This window comes from Arvicola amphibius, chromosome 9 (genome assembly GCF_903992535.2).
Source record: "Arvicola amphibius chromosome 9, mArvAmp1.2, whole genome shotgun sequence".
Taxonomy (NCBI): Eukaryota; Metazoa; Chordata; class Mammalia; order Rodentia; family Cricetidae; genus Arvicola; species Arvicola amphibius.
In genome coordinates, this window is record NC_052055.2 from 119,480,042 (window position 1) to 119,499,121 (window position 19,080).

Here is a 19,080-nt window from a genome sequence, read left to right on the forward strand (position 1 = left end):
TCATCAGCCTCCGACAAGACTTGAATGAGCTAGTGCTGCCTATAACACTGAAACTGGAGCAGAGGTGCAGGAACGGAATGCCTGGCATGTAGGGAGCATCACTGTTACAGTAAATGCTACAGTGGGGGGTATTATATTAGCAGTATGGAGAAAGAGCATTTAATCCATTTAGGACTCTGATAGAAGGCTTCCTAGAAAGGGACTGCCTGTCATGGTCTAAACCTTGGTCTATTAACTGTTTCAGCTTTCTCTAGTCTGCTATAGTATGCGCACACTTTAACAAAAAACCACAAACAAACAAACACCCATTATGGCAACTAGCTAACTCACGTGTTTACCTCTCCTCCAAACTGAATAGCTTTTGTAACTGATAGCTATAGCTGTCTCAGTAGAAGTAGCGCAGCCTACAATAACTCTGAATGTTTGATGAAATGGCCTTAGTAGGTTTTTAAGGATGCTGCTATAAGCAACTCAGTCTAACAGAAACGTTGACGTTGTACTTTTGCCTTGATTGATCTCATCCATGCGTAGGGATTAACCTCCTCCAAACCTCGACTTCTCTCAGCTGTCACAGACCTGTGCAATTTGGCTTGGACATTTTCCTCTAAATGTGGGGGGTCCATAGTCACAGTGCTGAGTCTGTGAAGCAACCTGATAGACTGTGATTTTTTTCCCTAGAGAAAGGAGAATGCACCAGGAACCTGTCATCTTTATTGTTGACGGTGCTAGTTTCTTACGGCTATTGTGATCCACTAGCTTCCTGCCCTCTTTTGATCCATTTTCAAGGCTAACTGGGTGCTATCTTCAAATCTCTGTGACCTCTGCTTCTCTCATATGCCCCTTCCCCACTCTGATGTTCTTGTCCCCAGCCCAGTGGGGCGATCTGGAGCATCTCATGTCCTTAACTGACCAAATCTGCAAACTCCCTTCTGTCACGGTAGATTATGAAGATGGGTGTGTGTGCCGGTGTGGGGAACGTTACTCTAAAACACAATTAACAAAGCTGGAATTGGGTATCACCTGTGGGCAGTTTCCTAATGCAAACCCTACTTGCATTAGGCACCTTCAATCCACCACAACCTAACAGTTTCTTAAAGACTCCCCATGTACAGTTTTGTTCTTTTAAATTTACCAATCGAGAAGTCAATTCTCCAAGGAAAAGTCAATTAGGGACATGTGTAGCAAGTGCTAGTAGTATTCAATTAAAGGATATCATTCCACATGAGATTTGAGAGGAGTGTGTTTCCCCAACCAGCGTATTCATTCACATTCCAACTCGTCTGTCTAGCACAGTCATAGGTCAGGAACCTCATTACCATTCACTAATTCACACACCTGCAGACACAAAGGCATCTTTCTTTCCATCTTGCTAAATGTTCCGCCCATCTATCTCAGCACCCGCCTGGCGCTGGCCTCCATGTTTACAGTCCCACTCCCAGTGCGTTGGCGGTTCTGATCACTTCTCTAGGATGCTACAATGGCCTCTAAATGTGAATCCCTGGTCCAGCCCAAGCTGTTTCTGTTCATTTCCACTTCCTATTTAAGACGTCTCTGCTTGGAATTATCTTCCATCTTCAAATCCTCGTACCCAGATAAGAACCTAACTTTCAAGGGAGATGACTCTCTAGTCTGTGACTTCGAAGTCCGCAGTTTCTGCTGTCCTCGCTCTACTGTCTCTTCTTATGCGAAAGATGAAGTCTAATAGGTTCTACACATCTGGTAGTCCAGGGAGGTGGGATGGGGAGCAGTTATGAACGGGCTTCCACCAGAGTCTTGAAATTAAAAGTTCGAATAAGATCGGTTCTCCTGCAGCATCGCACGCATTATTTCGTCTTAAATTCACACCTTTCCAGTGCAGGCAGGTTAGGTGGCATTTTTCACACTTACAGAACGAGGAAACTGAGTCACGGGATTTCAGGCCTGGCCTTCATTGCACCTTAATGCTGTTAAAGACTCACTTGGCTCATTTTTTTCTCCTTGTAGAACTTTCTCGCACCCGGCAGACCGTCCCTTTGGTTGGCAACTAACTGAAGAAGGTTAAGGTCTGGCTCTTACAGGCGGTCCGGCTCGTCCCCGTACGCAGTGACGTGACCGATGACGCTACTCAGTGACGTAAGATGACGTGACTTACCCTGAGCCAGGTGCTGGCAGGGGAGCCACACCCTAAGGGCTCAGTTTAGGAGGGACAGTGGCTCCGACGGGCGGAGACGCGCCGCAAGACCCCGCCTGAGGCGACCTGGGGCCCCGAAATCCTGGGTCCTACCGGCCCACGGTTGATCCGTTGCTAAGTGACGCCAGCGCGCAAGGCGCGTGCGCGGCCACGGCGGTGTGCGTGAAGGCGGGCGCGCGCCGCGACGGCGGCGGCGGGGAAGGCGGCGACCGCGGCGGCCGAGGGGGTGGTGGCCACGGGGCACGGTCGCTGCAGGCGGAGGAGACGTGTGTGGCGGCGGCTAGGTCGCTGAGGAACATCGTCGGGGTGAGTCGCCGGGACCGCTCGAGGGAAGTGGGGCCTGCTGGCCGCACCTGCTGCGCGGGCCCGGGGCGCGGAGACGCGCGCCCCCCGCCGTACCCGCGCGCGCCGCTCCACGCCCCTCGGCCGCTGGTTCCGGGGGCGGGGACGGGGGCTGATGAGGGTCAGTTCCCGGGCCTGGCGCTCTGGGGGCGCGCTGGAGATGGGTGCGGAGGGACAAGGGATTGGATCCCGGGATGACGCTGACAGTTTCCCTTCCACTGAGGAATTCGAAGCGGGAGAAGCCCGCGTTCCTCAGCAGCCTCCGCTCCATAACAAGAGATGCGACTGTGCGAGTCTGACATACGCGGAAACGGGGACCCACGGGGTTGGGGGGGTTCCCAAAGTTTTGGGTTAGCCGCGAAGGGCTTCGTGTGTTCTAGCCTGGTGGGTCTCGGAATAGGAGCGTGTAGTTACGGAGAGAGTTATGAGCCTCTGCCTACGCGAGATTCGGGCACACCCACGACCTGGGGAAGGCGACCTGTCAGTGTAGATGCTGGGCGGCCAACCTGTTGCCTGCACCTTCCGGCCTCACGTGTATGCCCACGTGCTTCTTTGACATTTTTATCCGGTGTTGGTACACATTTTGAAGCCAGAGGACCATACCCATCAAGTATTGTTACTTCCTGATAGACTCAAAACTGCTTATTTTTTTCCGAGAACTGTGCTGTGCTTTGGGCCATTTCAAGGGCCTCGAGGGTAGGGCAGCCCTGCCTTTTGTGTTTGTTTTCCCTAGGTGCATTGCAGGCTGTTATTTATCGCATGAAAATATAGATCGCATTCCATGTGTGGGCTGGGATGGTGGAGCTGGAGGAAAAGATGCAGCTAGCCGTCCGTTGGTTCTGTCGTAGAGCTCTGGACTACAGTGGGTTGGATGTGTGGTGGTTGTCCCAACCATCCTTGGGGAAGGAGGAGTAATGGAGAACAAACCGAAGAAATTGTTTTTCCCTGTTACCTGATAAAGGTGATGCTTAGAACCAGTGACAAGATAGGGAGCACTGATATTTAATCATGATTTATGCATAAAAGTCGAGTGCCATAGCTTCAGTTTCCACCCAGCTCGACAGTCCAGAGGTTCAGTTTTTTTAAACAAGGCACTGTAACGTATGGCATCTGAAGTTCTCACGTCTTGGAGTGGTGAAGCTTGCTCTGTAAAGGCGAATACCCACGATCCACTGCTCTTTTACGAACTTTTAGGACTAGTGTCATCCGTTTTCTATTTCTGCCTGTGTCTCCTAGAAAACGGCATGCTACAGTGTAGACACAAAATAGCTAGAGCATCAGACTGTGCATAAATGGTTTATCAGTACTTGATCAGAATAGGAGAAATTTGGGCAAGAGGAGGTCAGCTAGGGAACTCTGGCAGGCAAAAATTAGGATTGGCCTTTGGAAGAAGTGTAAAGTTGGAATTAGGAAAGGATTAAGAAATCCTGTTGTGAAACTTCAGTGTGAATTTGTTTGTTGGGTGGTGGAGAGATGTTTTGAGGAGTCCTGCTTGACTGGAGCAGAGAAAGTTTTCCACTGAAACAGTGGAGAAAATTAGCAGGGAGGAAAGGTGTTATAGACGTCTATTAATAGGGTGGAGCCTGTGGCTAGTTTTTGTCAGCTTGGCACAAATTAGAATCCCTGGGAAGAGGGAACCTCTATTGAGGAATTGCTTCCTTCAGATTGGCCTGTGTACCTTCTGTGGGGGCATTTCTGAAGTGATAGTTGATGTAGGAGTGCCTCCCCAACCCCCTGCAGAGTCACCCCTTGGCAGGTGGTACTGGGTTGGAGGGAAGGCAAGCCAGTAAGCAGCATCTAGCTCTTGCCTTCGGGTTCCAGCCTTGGCTTTTCTTGATGATGGGCAATTAACCTGTAAAAATAAACCCTCCCCCAAGTTGGGTTTGATTAATGTTTTATCATAGCAACAGAAAATCAAACTAGAGCAGAGTCTGTTCGCGTGGGGGATGAGTTGGTATTAATCAGAATAAAGTCTAAGGCAGCAGTAAGTTTCAAGTGTTATTCTTTTAAAAAAAAAATCTTTTTTTTTTTTTTGGTTTTTCGAGACAGGGTTTCTCGCTGTAGCTTTGAGAGCCTGTCCTGGCACTAGCTCTTGTAGACCAGGCTGGCCTCGAACTCACAGAGATCCTCCTGCCTCTGCCTCCCGAGTGCTGGGATTAAAGGCCTCAGACTTAGTACTTAGTATGATCCTCCTGACTCTGCTTCTGGGTTACCGGGAATACAGACAGATATGTGCCACCGTGCCATGCCTAAAAATAAATGTTATTCTTACTTAAGGAATATCTAGTTGAGCCAGGATCAGATTGCTATGTCCTTCAATTTCATTTAGTAATTGGAATAAATACTTAAGTCCTGTGCATTTGTCCTAGGTTGTCCGTACTGCATGGCTCAACCCCCAAAATCTACCTAATGGCTTTAGGCTGCTGTTCTGGACCTTTTCAGAAATGATGTAACCAAAGTCGTCATCTGACCGTACTTAGTGACACAGTTTCCATTGAGATGATCTCTCTCAGTGCCCTGCTGAGCAGTAACTGCTGATACTGTGACAAAATTATAAATAATGTTAGCTAGAAAGGGAGGCTGTCTGAAGAGAGAGACCGAGAACCGTTGACGAAAAGATCTGACAGTACTTACACATTGAGGGAGAGTATTAGATTATCTGTAATAAAAGTTTTTGTTGTTAGAAAGTTCTTGAACTGTCTGTAGTGACACATACTTGTAATCTCAGCACTTGGAAAGCAAAGGCAGGAGGCTCAGGGATTCAACAGCATCCTTGCAGAAGTGGTTTTGAAGCCAGCCAGGGCTCCGTGAGGTTCTCTCTCACTTTGTCCTCCCTCTCCACGAAAAGATAATTCTTAGAATGCTCTGTAAGCCTGAGGTTGAGAGGCTAAGTGTGATGTGTAGCGTTACTCGGCAAACACTGCATTATTCAACGACTCAGCAAATATTTATGAGGTGCCAGCTATAACTAGCTCTTCTGTCAGGTGCTGAGAGGACATGGATGAATGAGATGCTGTAATACATTTGGCATACAAGTGTTCATCAGAGACAATAGACTGTTATATGTTGTGATAAGTTAATCACTTTGAGAATTAATAAAGTGCCAGAGGAATTAACCATATTTGAGAAAACATTGATGTTGAAAGATGAGGAGAGATGAGGATAGACGTTAGGCCCAAGGGTTAAATAGGTTTTTGCTGTGTGTGAGGAGGAAGGGAACTTTCTAGGTAGACAGTCTAAGAAATGTTGTTGAAGGTTAAAATTGGATGGTCCTTTTGGAAATGTCCTTACCAGCTTAATATGTGGCAGTAGAGACAGAATAGATACATTAGAGACAAATTATGAAGGGATCTTTCATTCTAAGAGAGAGAGAGAGAGAGAGAGAGAGAGAGAGAGAGAGAGAGAGGAGAGAGAGAGAGAGGAGAGAGAGAGCATGCGAGCGATAGCGATAGCCCTGGTTGTCTAAGAACTCATTATGTAGACAAGGCTGGCCTTAAACTCACAGAGATCCACCTGCCTGTGCCTCTTGATTAAAGCGGTGTGCCACTCCTCCTGGTCCCCTCTATTCTAAGAAGTCTAGACCCACCGCTTATTTAATTGGCAATGGAAAACCAAGGAAAGTAGATCAAACACATTGTCAGGAAGTAATTGACAGTCCCACATAGGTCGCGTTAGTATGGAGAGGCAGGCATGTGCTGGTTATCTCAGGATAGGAAAGTGGCATGGTTTAGAGTTCAGAAGCATTTCAGTGGTTAAAAGTCTAAAAATTTAAGAACACATATAAGGGGAGGGAGAAAAGTTCAAGATGACATGCTTACTGTGACCAGGTGGGTGATTATGATGCAGTTAAATTAGAAAATAAAGGAGGGATGGTTTAAGTGTGGAGAGACAATGCTGCTCTGTTAATTTAAAGGCGCTTATGGGGAGTTTCAGTAGACAGATCCACTAGGTAGGTGGTTCAGAGCTGGAGAGGACCAGAAGCAGTGGAGTGCACAAATGACAGCCGAGACCACAGGAGTAGCAGCTTCCTAAGGATCATATAGGATAGTCACTAACTTTGGGAACTTTGGAGGTAGGCCAGCTCCATATTGTACTATTTATTGGCTAAGGGACCTTGCACAAATTAATGTCTTTTATCATCATTGTTGGAATTAAGGAATTATTGTGAAGACTGAATAATGCAGTCTGTTCTTGGTGTCAACGCATGCCTTGCAATATATATATATAGTAATAGATGTAGAAGTAGTCGGTCCAACTACTAAAAATAAACAAAAACAAAAACAGAATGGTAATTAGGACAGAAAATGAAACTTGGGAAACTAACAGGTGAGTCGACATTTAAACTCAGGTCATTTCTTGGCCAGACCAGCTCTCAATCTGTGTTGTGTTTCTGTGAGGAAACACTGAAAACTAAAGAGTTTATAAACAACAGAAATTTGTTTCCTCAGAGTTCTAGAAGTTGAGATGTCCAAGGTAGATTCTGTGGTGAGGGATGGTGTCTGTCTGTCCTTTTCTCCTTCTATAGGAACCTCAGTCCTGGAGTGACAGCAGAGGCCTTCGTGTCTTATTACCTCACAAATGCCCTGTCTCTTTACACAATTGCTCTGAGGATTATGTTTCCAATGTGTTAGTTCTGGAGAACCTCAAAACCATGGCAGTTCCCAAACTTGAGCCTGCATCAGAAGTACATGGAGGCCTTGGTAAAACCAGAAATCCAGGTGCGTTCTCTGTTTCAGAAGGAGCAAGTCTAGACTGGTCTTGAACCAAGTGCCCTGGTGATGTTGTGTTCGGGTCAAACTTGTAAACAACTGTCATAGACCCCTGTGACTAGAAGAGGAATGAGCATGGCCATAAAGAAGATGTTGAGCTTTTTGGAGAACCAGGTAGAAGTTCAGAGCAGAAAAAGGAGGATGTAATCGTTTCCAGACTGTAGGTCCTTCACTTGAGTAGTTCCGTAGAGCTCGCTGTAGTTGTCGTCTCCAGAAGCTACCAAATGCCTGCTGTGTGCCAGTGTCTGAACGAACCCTTTCAAATGCTGACCCTGCGGGTGATTGTATGTCCTTCGCACTGATTGCTCTCGTGCATTCATTACTGTAAATGAGGCTACTGTTCTTTTTTTTTTTTTTTAAATATTTATTTACTTATTATGTATACAATATTCTGTCTGTGTGTATGTCTGCAGGACAGAAGAGGGCACCAGACCTCATTACAGATGGTTGTGAGCCCCCATGTGGTTGCTGGGAATTGAACTCAGAACCTTTGGAAGAGCAGGCAATGCTCTTAACCACTGAGCCATCTCTCCAGCCCCGAGGCTACTGTTCTAATCTCACCAGAAGATAACGACAGAAAAGGTTTAACAAGCCCACGTGTAGCTTGTGCATCTGGCTTTGTGTTAGCTTCTTTCTCCTCACCCCTTTTCTTACTGTAGAAGAATGACAGTTCAGGTTGTAAAATCAGCTGGGTTTTGTGGACTTGACACAAATGAGAGTCAGTTGGGAAGTAATTGAGGAATTGCCTCCTTCAGATTGATCTGTAGGCATGTCTGTGGGGCCTATTCTTGATCGATAATTGATGTGGAGGACCCAGCCCACTGTTGTGTTGCCACCCCTGGACAAATGGTCCTGGGTGGGATAAGGAAGTTGCAGAAGCTATGGAGGAAGCCAGGAAGCAGTGTTCTTTCGAGATCTCTGCTTCACTTCCTGCCTTCAAATTTCTGCCGGAGCTCCTCCCCCAGCTTCCCCCATTGATGGACTGTAAAAGGAAATAAACCCTTTCCTCCCCAAGTTGGTTTTAGTCAGTGTGTTACCACAGCAACAGAAAACAACCTAGGACCCAAAGTCACTGTGAGTGATGTGTGCCAGGATTCCTGTGTGCGTTCTCACTGTTAGGGAAGCAATAATATACTCTTGGTTTCTAGAGAGTTTACAAAAAGTTGGATAAACTGTGCAAAGCTAAGGAAAGAAACAGGAAGTTTAACCATGGAAACCAGGATGTAGAGGACTCTGAGTCTCGGGGCTGTTTGTGGATGTACCTTAGGTCCTCCGTGTCACATGTACCGTAGGACTTCTAGCATAGCACAGATGTTAGTATTATTTCTCTTTTTTCTAATAGGAAGTGGAAAAGGAGTTGTTTGTTCTCTTACTTGTTTTTTCTGTCAAGATATTAAGTAGTTGCTGACTCTCCAGATTTTGTGTGCAGCGATAGGCAGGAAGATGATCATTGTTCTGGGCACATGAGCAGATTGTCAGTAGGCAGTGAATGTATGCATGTGTATGTTGTCGGGCATGGGGAGGATGCCTGATTTTTCAAACGTTCAGGTTATTCTTACAAGAACAGTGTATTGAGAACTTGAAGTTAAATTTATCAGCTTTTTGTATGCGAGGAGCCATGAAGAGTACAGATGTGTTTAGCTTTTTTTCTTTGCAATCCAATTTGTAATTTGGTGGAAGAGAGAGTGCAATTAGAGAAAGAAAATAGACTGCTACAAGGAATATGTTAAGCTTTATAAATATTGATTGCAGGCTAGGGACTTGTGCTTGTTGAGTAGGTAAGTGTTCTGTTTTGATTTCAATTCATAAGCCATTGTAATCTTTCAGAATTATAACAAGTCTGGAACTGAGGATGTAGCTTTCTTGATGGAGGCCTTTGGAGGTCATTTAAGATCTAACCATGCCTACCACGCATGAAAACCTGAGTTTGATCTCTAATACTGAATAAACTGGTCATGGTGGCACACAACTGCCCATGTTTGTACTCCCAGCACTTGGGAGGTAGAGGCTGGAAGCTCAGAAGTTCACGGCCATCTTCAGCTACTTAGTGAAAACAAGCTTGGGATATGTGAGACCTTACCAAAAGTAAAACAAAAAAACAAGCCATAAATCTGGTCATATTAGCCCTCCTGGGCTGCTTTTTGCATCTCAATATGAGATATAAAATGATTCCAGCGGTGTGTGTCCTTGCAGTTCATGATTTGGAAGGTATACTCAGTGTGCTAGCCAGTTTTCTTTTACTGTGGTAAAACTTGACATAAGCCAACTTCATAAGAAAAAGGGTTATTTTGGCTTATAGTTTAGGAGTTTTATGTCCACGATCGGCCATTCATTACTTTTAGGCCTGCGATGTGTATTTGTGTTGGGGAAGCACAGCATAGCTAGAGAATCCAAGGTTCCACAGTCACTTTTGAGGGTATGGTCCCAATGTCATGAAAGCTCCCACTAGGCTTTACCTCCCGAAGGTAGACTCCTGTCCTCTGTTAATCACAGACTAGGTGCCGAGCCTTAATGCATGGACCTCTGGAGGCTGTTCCAAATGCAAGACGCAGCATGCACGTAGGGAGAGTGCCTGGTTACGGTTTGGATCTCAAATGTTTCCCAGAGTTATGTTAATGCCAATGGCATTGTTGGAAAGTAGCAGAACTTTGGGATTTAGATTATTGAGCCATGCCATTATAGAAGGTAGTTGGGGCTCCATCCCAATCATGTTTGTCGCTTTGCTTCCTAGCCACTGTGAGGTGAGTACACCATGTGCTTTCTGCCATGATGCACTGCTTCAGCACGGGTCAGGAAGGCAGTGGACCAGCCACTTGGTTAAATGAAACCTCTGCCAGCACAAATGCATCTTTTCTCCTTTCAATTTGTCAGGCATTTGTTACAGTGATAGAAAGCTGACTATTACAAGAGTCATTAACAGCTAGGGGCCATGGGTCAAGTGGCAGTAATAATGTGAGGTGAGACCCTGTCCATGTATTCTTTAATTCTAGTAATGATCTTGAAAACCTGACAACTATCCCCATTGTACTAACGAGCCGTGTGAGTTCCAGAATGGGGAACAATCTGTCTGTAGTTTGTAACCAGTGAGAGATGGCACTGAGTTTCAGCCCTAGATTCAGACTCTTAATAACAGTGCTTTTTCGAGTTAGTGTCAACTCCTGTGTAGGCGGAGGCTGCTTGTTCATTTCCCAGAACCCAGACCTGAATTATCACCCAGAAACTGTATCAATTACAACACTGCTTGATCAATGACTTAGGTGTATTCCTACCTAGCTCTTATATCTTAAATTAACCCATTTCTATTAATTTGTGTATTGCCACGAGGCTGTGACCTACTGGAAAGGTTCCAGAAGTGTCTTTCTCCTTTGATAGCTACATGGTGTTTCTTTGACTCCATCTACTTTCTCTCTATATCTCTGTTCAGATTTCCTACCTGGTTCTACTCTGCTAAGCCATTGGCTGAAACAGCTTTATTCATTATCCAATAAAAGCAACACTTACACAGAAGGACATGCTACATCACTTCTGGTTTCAGCATGAGGTCCTAGCATGTGAATGTCCTGATGGACACACACACAGACACACATTCTGCAGAGTGTGTAAAAATTGCTAGAGCAGGTCATAATCTTAGTAAATGCTTAAATGATTGAAGTTAATTTGATAAACTATATATGGTTAGAGAGGACAGGTGCCTGACAGGCAGCAATGCTGATTACTCTATGAACAAGTGCTATTTTTTGAATGATAGGTTTTATATAAGCATTTGGTTTTCTTTATTTCCAGGTACAACATGTTTTAGAGAAAGAACAATAATTTTTCAAGCTAATCAATAGCTTTTGAAGTAAATTTAGAACTTATTTTTTTTTTAAATGGTGGTAGGAATGATAATGGCCACATATATTTAGATGTTTGGTCCTTAGTTGGTGAAACTGTTTGGGAATGATTAGATGGTGTGGCCTTGTTGGAGGGAGCTTGTCACGTGGTGATACACAGATTAATAGAAATGGGTTAAATTAATATATAAGAGTTAGCCAATAAGAAGCTAGAGATAATAGGCTAAGCAGTGATTTAATTAATACAGTTTCTGTGTGGTTATTTCGGGTCTGGGTAGCCAGGAACAAACAAGTGGCCTTCTTCCTACAGGGCCTCCATCTCTGTTGCTGTGGGGTAACCCTTTTCCTTGCTGGGTGTCTTGAGTTTTCTATTGCTGTGCTAAGACTTCATGACCATGGAACTTATACAAGAAAGAGTTTATTAGGTTTATAGCTTCAGAGGGTGAGTCATGGTGGGGAGACTGAGCTGAGAAACCTTAAATCTGATCCACAAGCAAGAGAGGAGGGAGCGAGGGGGTGAGGGAGTGACCACATTCAGGAAACCTCAAAGCCCCACTCCTAGTGGCATACCTCCTCCAACAAGGCTACAACTCCAATCCTTCCAAATACTTTCACCAGCTCTGGACCAGGCCTTCAAATATGTGAACCTGGGGAGTGGAGCATTCTCATTCAAACCACCTGCACCTGCACCTGCACCTGCACCTGCACCTGCACCACTGTAAGGAACCTAATACACTCACAGCTTCTCCGAGTGTGCTTTGGTGGGATCCTGTGGTTTGTCTTGGAACCTTGGGAGGAGAGTGGATATTGTTTTTCTCCCTCTGGGAAGGTCTTTTAGCAACAAGGGGTAAGTGGGGGCAACATATGCCCTGTTTATCAGCCATGACCTTGTGTGGTAGTCTGATAACAAGTCAGCGTCAGTTGTTAGGTGTTAAGTACTTACTGGTTTGTGCTGGCCACAAGTAGGTTGCTTTAGACATTGTTACCCGTGGGATAATCTCAGGGTAGGTGTGGAAGTGCAGAGGCCTGTTTGACTCCAGGCCTCTTTATCTGGAGAACTGTTACAGAAGCGTCAAACAGAGGAATGACAGTTAATCTTGATTTCGTGTTGATTATTCTGCAGAGTAGAAATGAGCTTGAGACTAAAATAGGATGCCGAAGGATAGTTGGGAAGCTGTTGAAGCAGTCTTGATGAGAGATGTCTGAAACCTGACTACGTTATAAAGTAGATGTCCGTCACTTTTGTTGTTGCTGTGACTAACGCGGGACAAGAGGCTATTTAAGGGAAGAAGTATTTAGTTTGGCTTACAGTTTGAGAGAGTCGTCTGTCATGGTTGGAAGGTGTGGTGGTGGAAAGGGAGGCTTGCATTCATGTCTAGGTAGGTCAGGGAGCAGAATCCCAGAGTTAACGTGACTTTCTCCTTTTCTCATTTTTAACTCATTCTCAGACCCTAGGCCATGGATGGTACTGAACCATATTCAGGGTGAGTCTTCTGTCTTCAGTTCAGCCTCTCTGGCAACTCCTTCACAGACATATCCAGACTTAGCTCACTAAGGCTAGAAGCACTTCTCAGTCTAATGTGGTTAGAATGGTGATTCTCCACCACAGTGGCATAGGAGTGATGAGGACACACATACTTAGACAATTAAGTCAGGACTAATTAGGTATTGTGGGGCCAGGGGTTGTTGTCAAGGGTTCCTTAAGGTCTGTATTGTAGGAGGGTTTATTTTGTGGTTGTACTGTGTGTTACGATGAAGGCCACTGGAGGCAAATGTCCATTATTAAGAGATTAGTTCAGTGTTGAGTAGTAGGTTTGAGGTGCCTGGAGGGACATATGTTGGCATCATACTGCAGGCATACGAATCTGTACAGAGGGATCTGGGGTTCAGAAGAGAGGTAGAGAGAGCTGGACTAGAGAGAGATTTAGAAGCTACAGAGTGGAAGCTGGAGGCTAGGCCGCTCTGCAGAACAAAACTCTCACAGAGGAAGTAGTGATGGAAGAGACAAGATGCCAAGAGGGGAGCTCACAGGTCCAGGAGAATAGAGCATTAAAGGTGGGACCACCTTTAATCTCAGCACTTGGGAGGCAAAGGCAGGCAGAGATCTCTGTGAGTTTGAGGCCAGCCTGGTCTGTAGAGCAAGTTCCAGGACAGCCAGGGCTACACAGAGAAACCGTTGTGAAAAACTAAACCAACCAACCAAACAAAAAAGGCCTGCTCTAGAGTCAGTGCTGCAGAAAAATTCAGACAGGCGAGAGAATGCAATTCTAGAACTTACTTTCCTTCGCATATTCCAGAGTCAGCCACAGAGCAGCTGTGGACTTTGACAAATCACTCTATTTTTTTAAGCTGTTAAAAAAAAACTGTGTGTATGTGGAGTATGCATGTATATACACAAGTGTGTAGTTACATCTGTCTGTGTATATCTGTGTAGAGGCCAGAGGTTGATTTCATATATCTTAGTCTATTGCTTTTTGCCTTTTTCTTTTAGACCAGTGATTATCAACCTTCCTAATGCTGCAGCCCTTTAATACGGTTCCTCATGCTGTGATGACCCTAACCACAAAATTATCTCATTGCTACTTCATAACTGTAATTTTGCTACTATTATCCCTTTTAATATAAATATGTAATATGGGACCCAAAGGGGTCGTGACTCACAGGTTGGGACCCACTGTTTTAGGCAGTGTCTCATTGTTTATACTAGATCAGCTGGCTAATGAGCCCCAGGGACCTGCCTGTCCCACTACCCCACACCCTGGTGCTGAGGTTATAGGTGTACACTGCTAAGCCTGCTTCTATGTGGGTATATTAAGGGGATCCAACACTTTCCCACTGAGCCATCTTCCTAGCACCCTGGTTATGATTATTCTTCTCATGTCTATTTCCCAGGTATTAGTAAGTATTTTTCTTATTTGGGCACAAATAAAGACTAATAAGGGAATTTTTCCCTTCTCAGTGAATTAGTAGCTTAATAGTAACATTGTCAGGTTGTACAGATGTAATAATTGATTTTCCCATCACAAAGTGAGTTCTCATTATGTATGCGGCTTTAGAAGGCTAGAGTAAAATAAATCAAGTAAATAGATTTGATGACAGGCCTTCCATCAGTTGTTACTGGGCATGGGCCCATGGGCAGGGAGCCACCTGCCGGACTGTGTGATATTAGTGTGCTGTAGGTTAAATGCCTAGTATTTTTATTAATTTAGGAAGCACTTTGGCATGTGACCTTTAAAGTCACATTATTATGTTATTATAAATCTCGATTATGGCAACAAAACATATTTACTCTGGTCAGCGTCACAGCTGGGGTGAACTATTTTATAGTACGTGTAATGAGCTACTAGATGATGGTGACTCCTCGCTCCATCTGAAGAGTTGGAGCTGGGAAATGAATTAGCAGCTATAAAGGTCTATGTAATTGTGAAAATTAATTTCAAGGAATAATGTCATGTGTCCTACGAGTACTTCCTTAATAATTGAGGAGGATATTAAAAAATGGAAGTTGTGAAGTTTTCCAGCCTCTTTAAGTCCATTTTGTAAAAAGAATATAATAAAATATAATGCTAATATGAATCTTCAAAGATACGCTTCCCCACGTGATATAAAAAAAAAATGAAATTGAGCTGGCAGAATCACTTGGAGCGTAAAGCACTTGCCATTGAACCTGATAGGGTTTGGTCACCTCCTCCTGAAAGTTGTCCCCTGTCCCCCACTTGCATGCTGTACTGTGTATGTGATTTCTCCATTAAATAATTATAAATTAAAAAAATAAACAGTTAACAAATAGCAGGCTTTTGAAGATGATTCAAACACATCTATGGCTGCTAGAGACCTGAAATGGTAAGAGGAGACAGTGGATGGCATCGTAGAAAACCCAGAAGTGCTGCATGTCCTGGCTCCCATTGTTGGCATGGACATGTGCGAAGGCTGGAATGGGCCATCAAAATCAGTGCTGCAGTGGATATTCTCTTGTGGGGGCACAATAGTCAGTCATTGCATTGCATCTTGCTTGGGAGGAGCTGAGAGCATTCACAGGTGGAATGGATTTCAGAAAACTTGAAGCCCTTTTATTTGTAAGTGAGGTTACTGTAGGCTCTAGTTGTCCAGAGTCCAGGCTAAGGCCCGTTTATTACACTACTGTGGGACAGCAGTTGGTCCCTCTGCCTCGGGTTGCTTATATTTTTTGAGTTATGTACAAAGAAAATGCCCTGGAAACACTCAGGTTTCAGTGTGTGTGTGTGTGTGTGTGTGTGTGTGAAAGTGTGTTCTCTAGGGTGCTTCATCAACCCCGTGTTACCAGTGTTGGTGTCTGCTGTCCATCTTTGCACCTACCTTTGTCCTTTTCTTCATCATGCACTACTGTGGTGGTGGTCATCACAGTAGTGTGTGAGGCTTGTGTGCTGCGAAGGTTGTGTTTTTCTGTTAGCTACACTGTGTAGAGAATAGGAGGGAGGTTTAGGCCAGTGAGGTGGCTCAGCAGGTGGAGTGCTTGTCACCCAGGTTTGGCAGTCTTTATTCAGTCCCTGGAGCCCAAGGAAAGGTGGAAGGAGAGACCCGACTCCACAGAGTTGTTGTTCACTACCACTGTGTGTGCGTGGCATGTGCGCCCCACCCCATACACAGACACAGGTGTTTTTATAAAGAATATTCTAAAAGGGAGGTTTAGGAGGAGGTTAAGCAATATGTCCAAGACTACATCGTAGTAAATGGTGCTGCCATGACTTGAACCCAGGCAGTGTGACTTTTGATGCTGTCTGATGCCTTGTTCTAAAGCTCTGCTGCCTCCAGAGATGTGTGAGCTGTAAGTGCAAACCCTGTGTCTACTTCAGAATGCCCCAGGAGCCATGCCAAGGAGAACGTGCTGTGGACCCGGTGAGATGAATTGAGGAAGCCTAATGAAACTCGCGTCTTCAATCTAAAATGGTGTTTTAACATCTTCTGAATAAAAATGCTTTGCCAAGTCTTGGCTATATACATATACATATATATATACATACATATACATATACATACACACATACACACACACACACACACACACACACACATACGTCATTTAGCCAGTGTTTTACGTTGGACTAGCCACATTTCATGTGCTCAGTAGCTGCGGGGACTATGAGGACTATGATCGTTGCAGCTCTGGGGACAGGAGTCAGATATTACTCTTTAGTCATCCAAAGTCAGGGAAGCCTATGGAAAAGCCAGAAGATTAGGTATTGATAGAGAAAAGGCAGCGTAAAACTCCTGAGGGGACCCCCCCCCCCCCAACTCCAGCTCCCGTTTCCTGACTGCGATTGGGGTGGAGATGGGGCCAGTGGAGAAGTTTGCGCTTGTATCACCTTGAAGCTGCTAAGGTGCTTTTTTTCTTCCAAAGTAAGTATTGCTCGGCATGCTTTGTTTCCACATGACTGTGTCCCATAGACGCCTTAGGAATAGATAGGCATTTGTGGGCCACCCACCACTCCAGCAGTTTCTATGGGAAAGACTTCCCAACTCTAAGAGCTGTGAGTATCTTATACTTGAAATGTCATCTTTTGTTCAGAGTGGATGGAGTTCCTTGGGGAAGAATGATTAGTTATCTTCGGCCTTATGAGCTCTAGGAAACCTACATGATGAAGAGATATGAACTCTTGGTATTTAGGGGTCACTGTCACCTCCTCTTTTAGCATCCCCTGGGCTTAGCTCACAGTGTAGTGACCAATCATCAGGTTATTGAATGCTTGTTGAGAGCAGTTGTTCCTAGAACTGAGCTGTATGAACGGTTTCCTTCATTCTTATGCAGTTTCTTCCCAGAGGCCTTAACCCACTATAAATAACCACATAGGCTTACCCCAAACTAAATGGCATACGTTATGAAGAGAGCCACTGGCTTCTGTCCTGTGAAAGATAAGAGCAGGAGTTTTGGATTTTTGTGGATGGGAAAGTGGTGCGGCACTGGGCAGAGATTGTAAGGCTAGGCCGACTCGGGTACATGTGGTTAAAGGCTGCTCACGGTCTGCCGCAAGTATCTGTAGCCTGAGAGCGTCCGCCCTAGAGAGTGCCTGGGAAGCGCTGCACAGTAAAGTACTTTTGTATGAAAAGAAAGCGTGGGACTGTACGGTCTGTTTTAGAGTAGCCACCAGGAGCAAGGCTGACAGATTAGGGAAAAGGAAACCTTCTTCACTTTCACTGTAAAACATACTTATTTCATGTGTGTGTGCCTTTGTGTGTGTATACGGTGGGTGTGCAAGGGTCAGAAGATGCTCAGGATTGCCTGGAGCTAGAATTATGTGTGGTTGTGAGCTGTATGATGTGGTGTTGGGAACCAAAGGCCTCTGTAAGAGCAGTAAGTGCTCTTAACTTTGGAGCCCTCTCTCCAGCCCCATGGAAAACTGCTTAAAGCATTTAGTTTAAATAGCTAAGATATTTAAATTATTTATATGTATGTTTTAGTTACATATACATAAGGCATACATTGTGGCATAGATGCATAGATGTATTTTGAACATGCCCACCACCCCCACTTACTCTCTGTAGTGCCAGTCCTACTCCCTGTGATCGCCTTTGTCTTCCCAACTTACTCCCGTCTACTTCCTTCCTTTGTTTGTTTTGCAAACCAATGAGTTTAATTAGGGCTGCTTATAGGAGTGTAGGTAACTTACCAGGGGCCCTACCATTAAATGAACTGTTAGCTGCCTATAGATCTGCATGGAGAAGGGTAGAGCCTTGTGAATCCTTCCCCACCCAGCAACCTGCCCACCTATAAAGTCTTGGAAAAGGGTGGGCCTTCTGAGGCTGCCTTTCTCTAGGGTGGAATGTTGACAGGCTCCATCTTGTGTGACTGATTTACATTTGTACACTTCATTGTATTTGCAAGAAGCAGGTGGTTCTTGCCTTTCAAGGGTAGCAATTTGGATACATTTAGCTAATTCTTTTTTTAAAAACATTTATTTATTTATTATGTATACAATATTCTTTCTGCGTGTATGCCTGAAGGCCAGAAGAGGGCACCAGACCCTATTACAGATGGTTGTGAGGCCACCATGTGGTTGCTGGGAATTGAACTCAGGACCTTTGGAAGAGCAGGCAATGCTCTTAACCGCTGAGCCATCTCTCCAGCCCATTTAGCTAATTCTTAAAAGTGTGTCTTAAGACAATACTGTATCAGGGTTCCTTCATCTCTCACTGGATTCTTCTCTTCATGTACAAGTTGTGTCTGTTGTTGATATTTATACTGTGTGCGTGTGTATATACACACGTGTGTGTGTGTGTGTGTGTGTGTGTGTGTGTGTGTGTGTGCATGCACCACTGTACATGTGGAGGTCAGAGGAGAGCTCATAAAGGTTGATTCTCTACCATGTAGGTCCCAGGATCCTTACTTGGTTTTTAGGCTTGGAGACAAGTGTTTTATCTTCTGAGCCATCTTGCTGGTCCCCTATATTTCTTTTGAAACAAAAAAATAAAAAAAAAAACCAAATCCTTTTGATAAACTTGTCACTGTAGTTGCCATTTTGAAAAAAAATTGAACTTTATTTATATAAAAGTCCAGTCTATTATTTCAAAAAGAGGCACTTCAGAAATATATTGGGTTTAAACAAAGTTTCCTAGTTGCTCACTTTACCCTTTCTCTGAGGTCCTGCTATTAACAGTGTGTTATGTGTTTGTTTTTCAGGTCCTTTTTAATATCTCTGTTTACTTAAGTAGCTAAGTCTATATTTAAGTATACATACCAGGTATCAAAATATGGGTTGAACTAATTCAGTAAAATGTGTATATATATATATATATATCTTTATATGAATATATATGTGCACATACATGTATGTAAAATAGATTCAACTAAATGCACATGCTTACATAAATGGGTTCTATTGTCCTGAAGCCTTCTCATGTTACTTCCTTTGGCTAGGTCAGATTGTGCAGAGCTTGGGCAAGTGCTCCAGTAGAGAACACTGCAAAAAGCAAGACCAAAACAAGGAAACAA

At 44.4% G+C, this 19,080-nt stretch overlaps 1 protein-coding gene across 1 annotated transcript in view; it reads left to right on the forward strand.

Annotated features, from left to right (window-relative positions):
* The first annotated feature begins 2,327 nt into the window (after window positions 1-2,327).
* The window catches only part of Btbd9 (BTB domain containing 9), a 350,239-nt gene continuing 333,486 nt past the window's right edge, over window positions 2,328-19,080 (forward strand). Inside the window, exon 1 of the mRNA XM_038342714.1 lies at window positions 2,328-2,476. The gene's annotated coding sequence lies outside the window, so the exon portion shown is untranslated. The remainder of the gene's footprint in view (window positions 2,477-19,080) is intronic.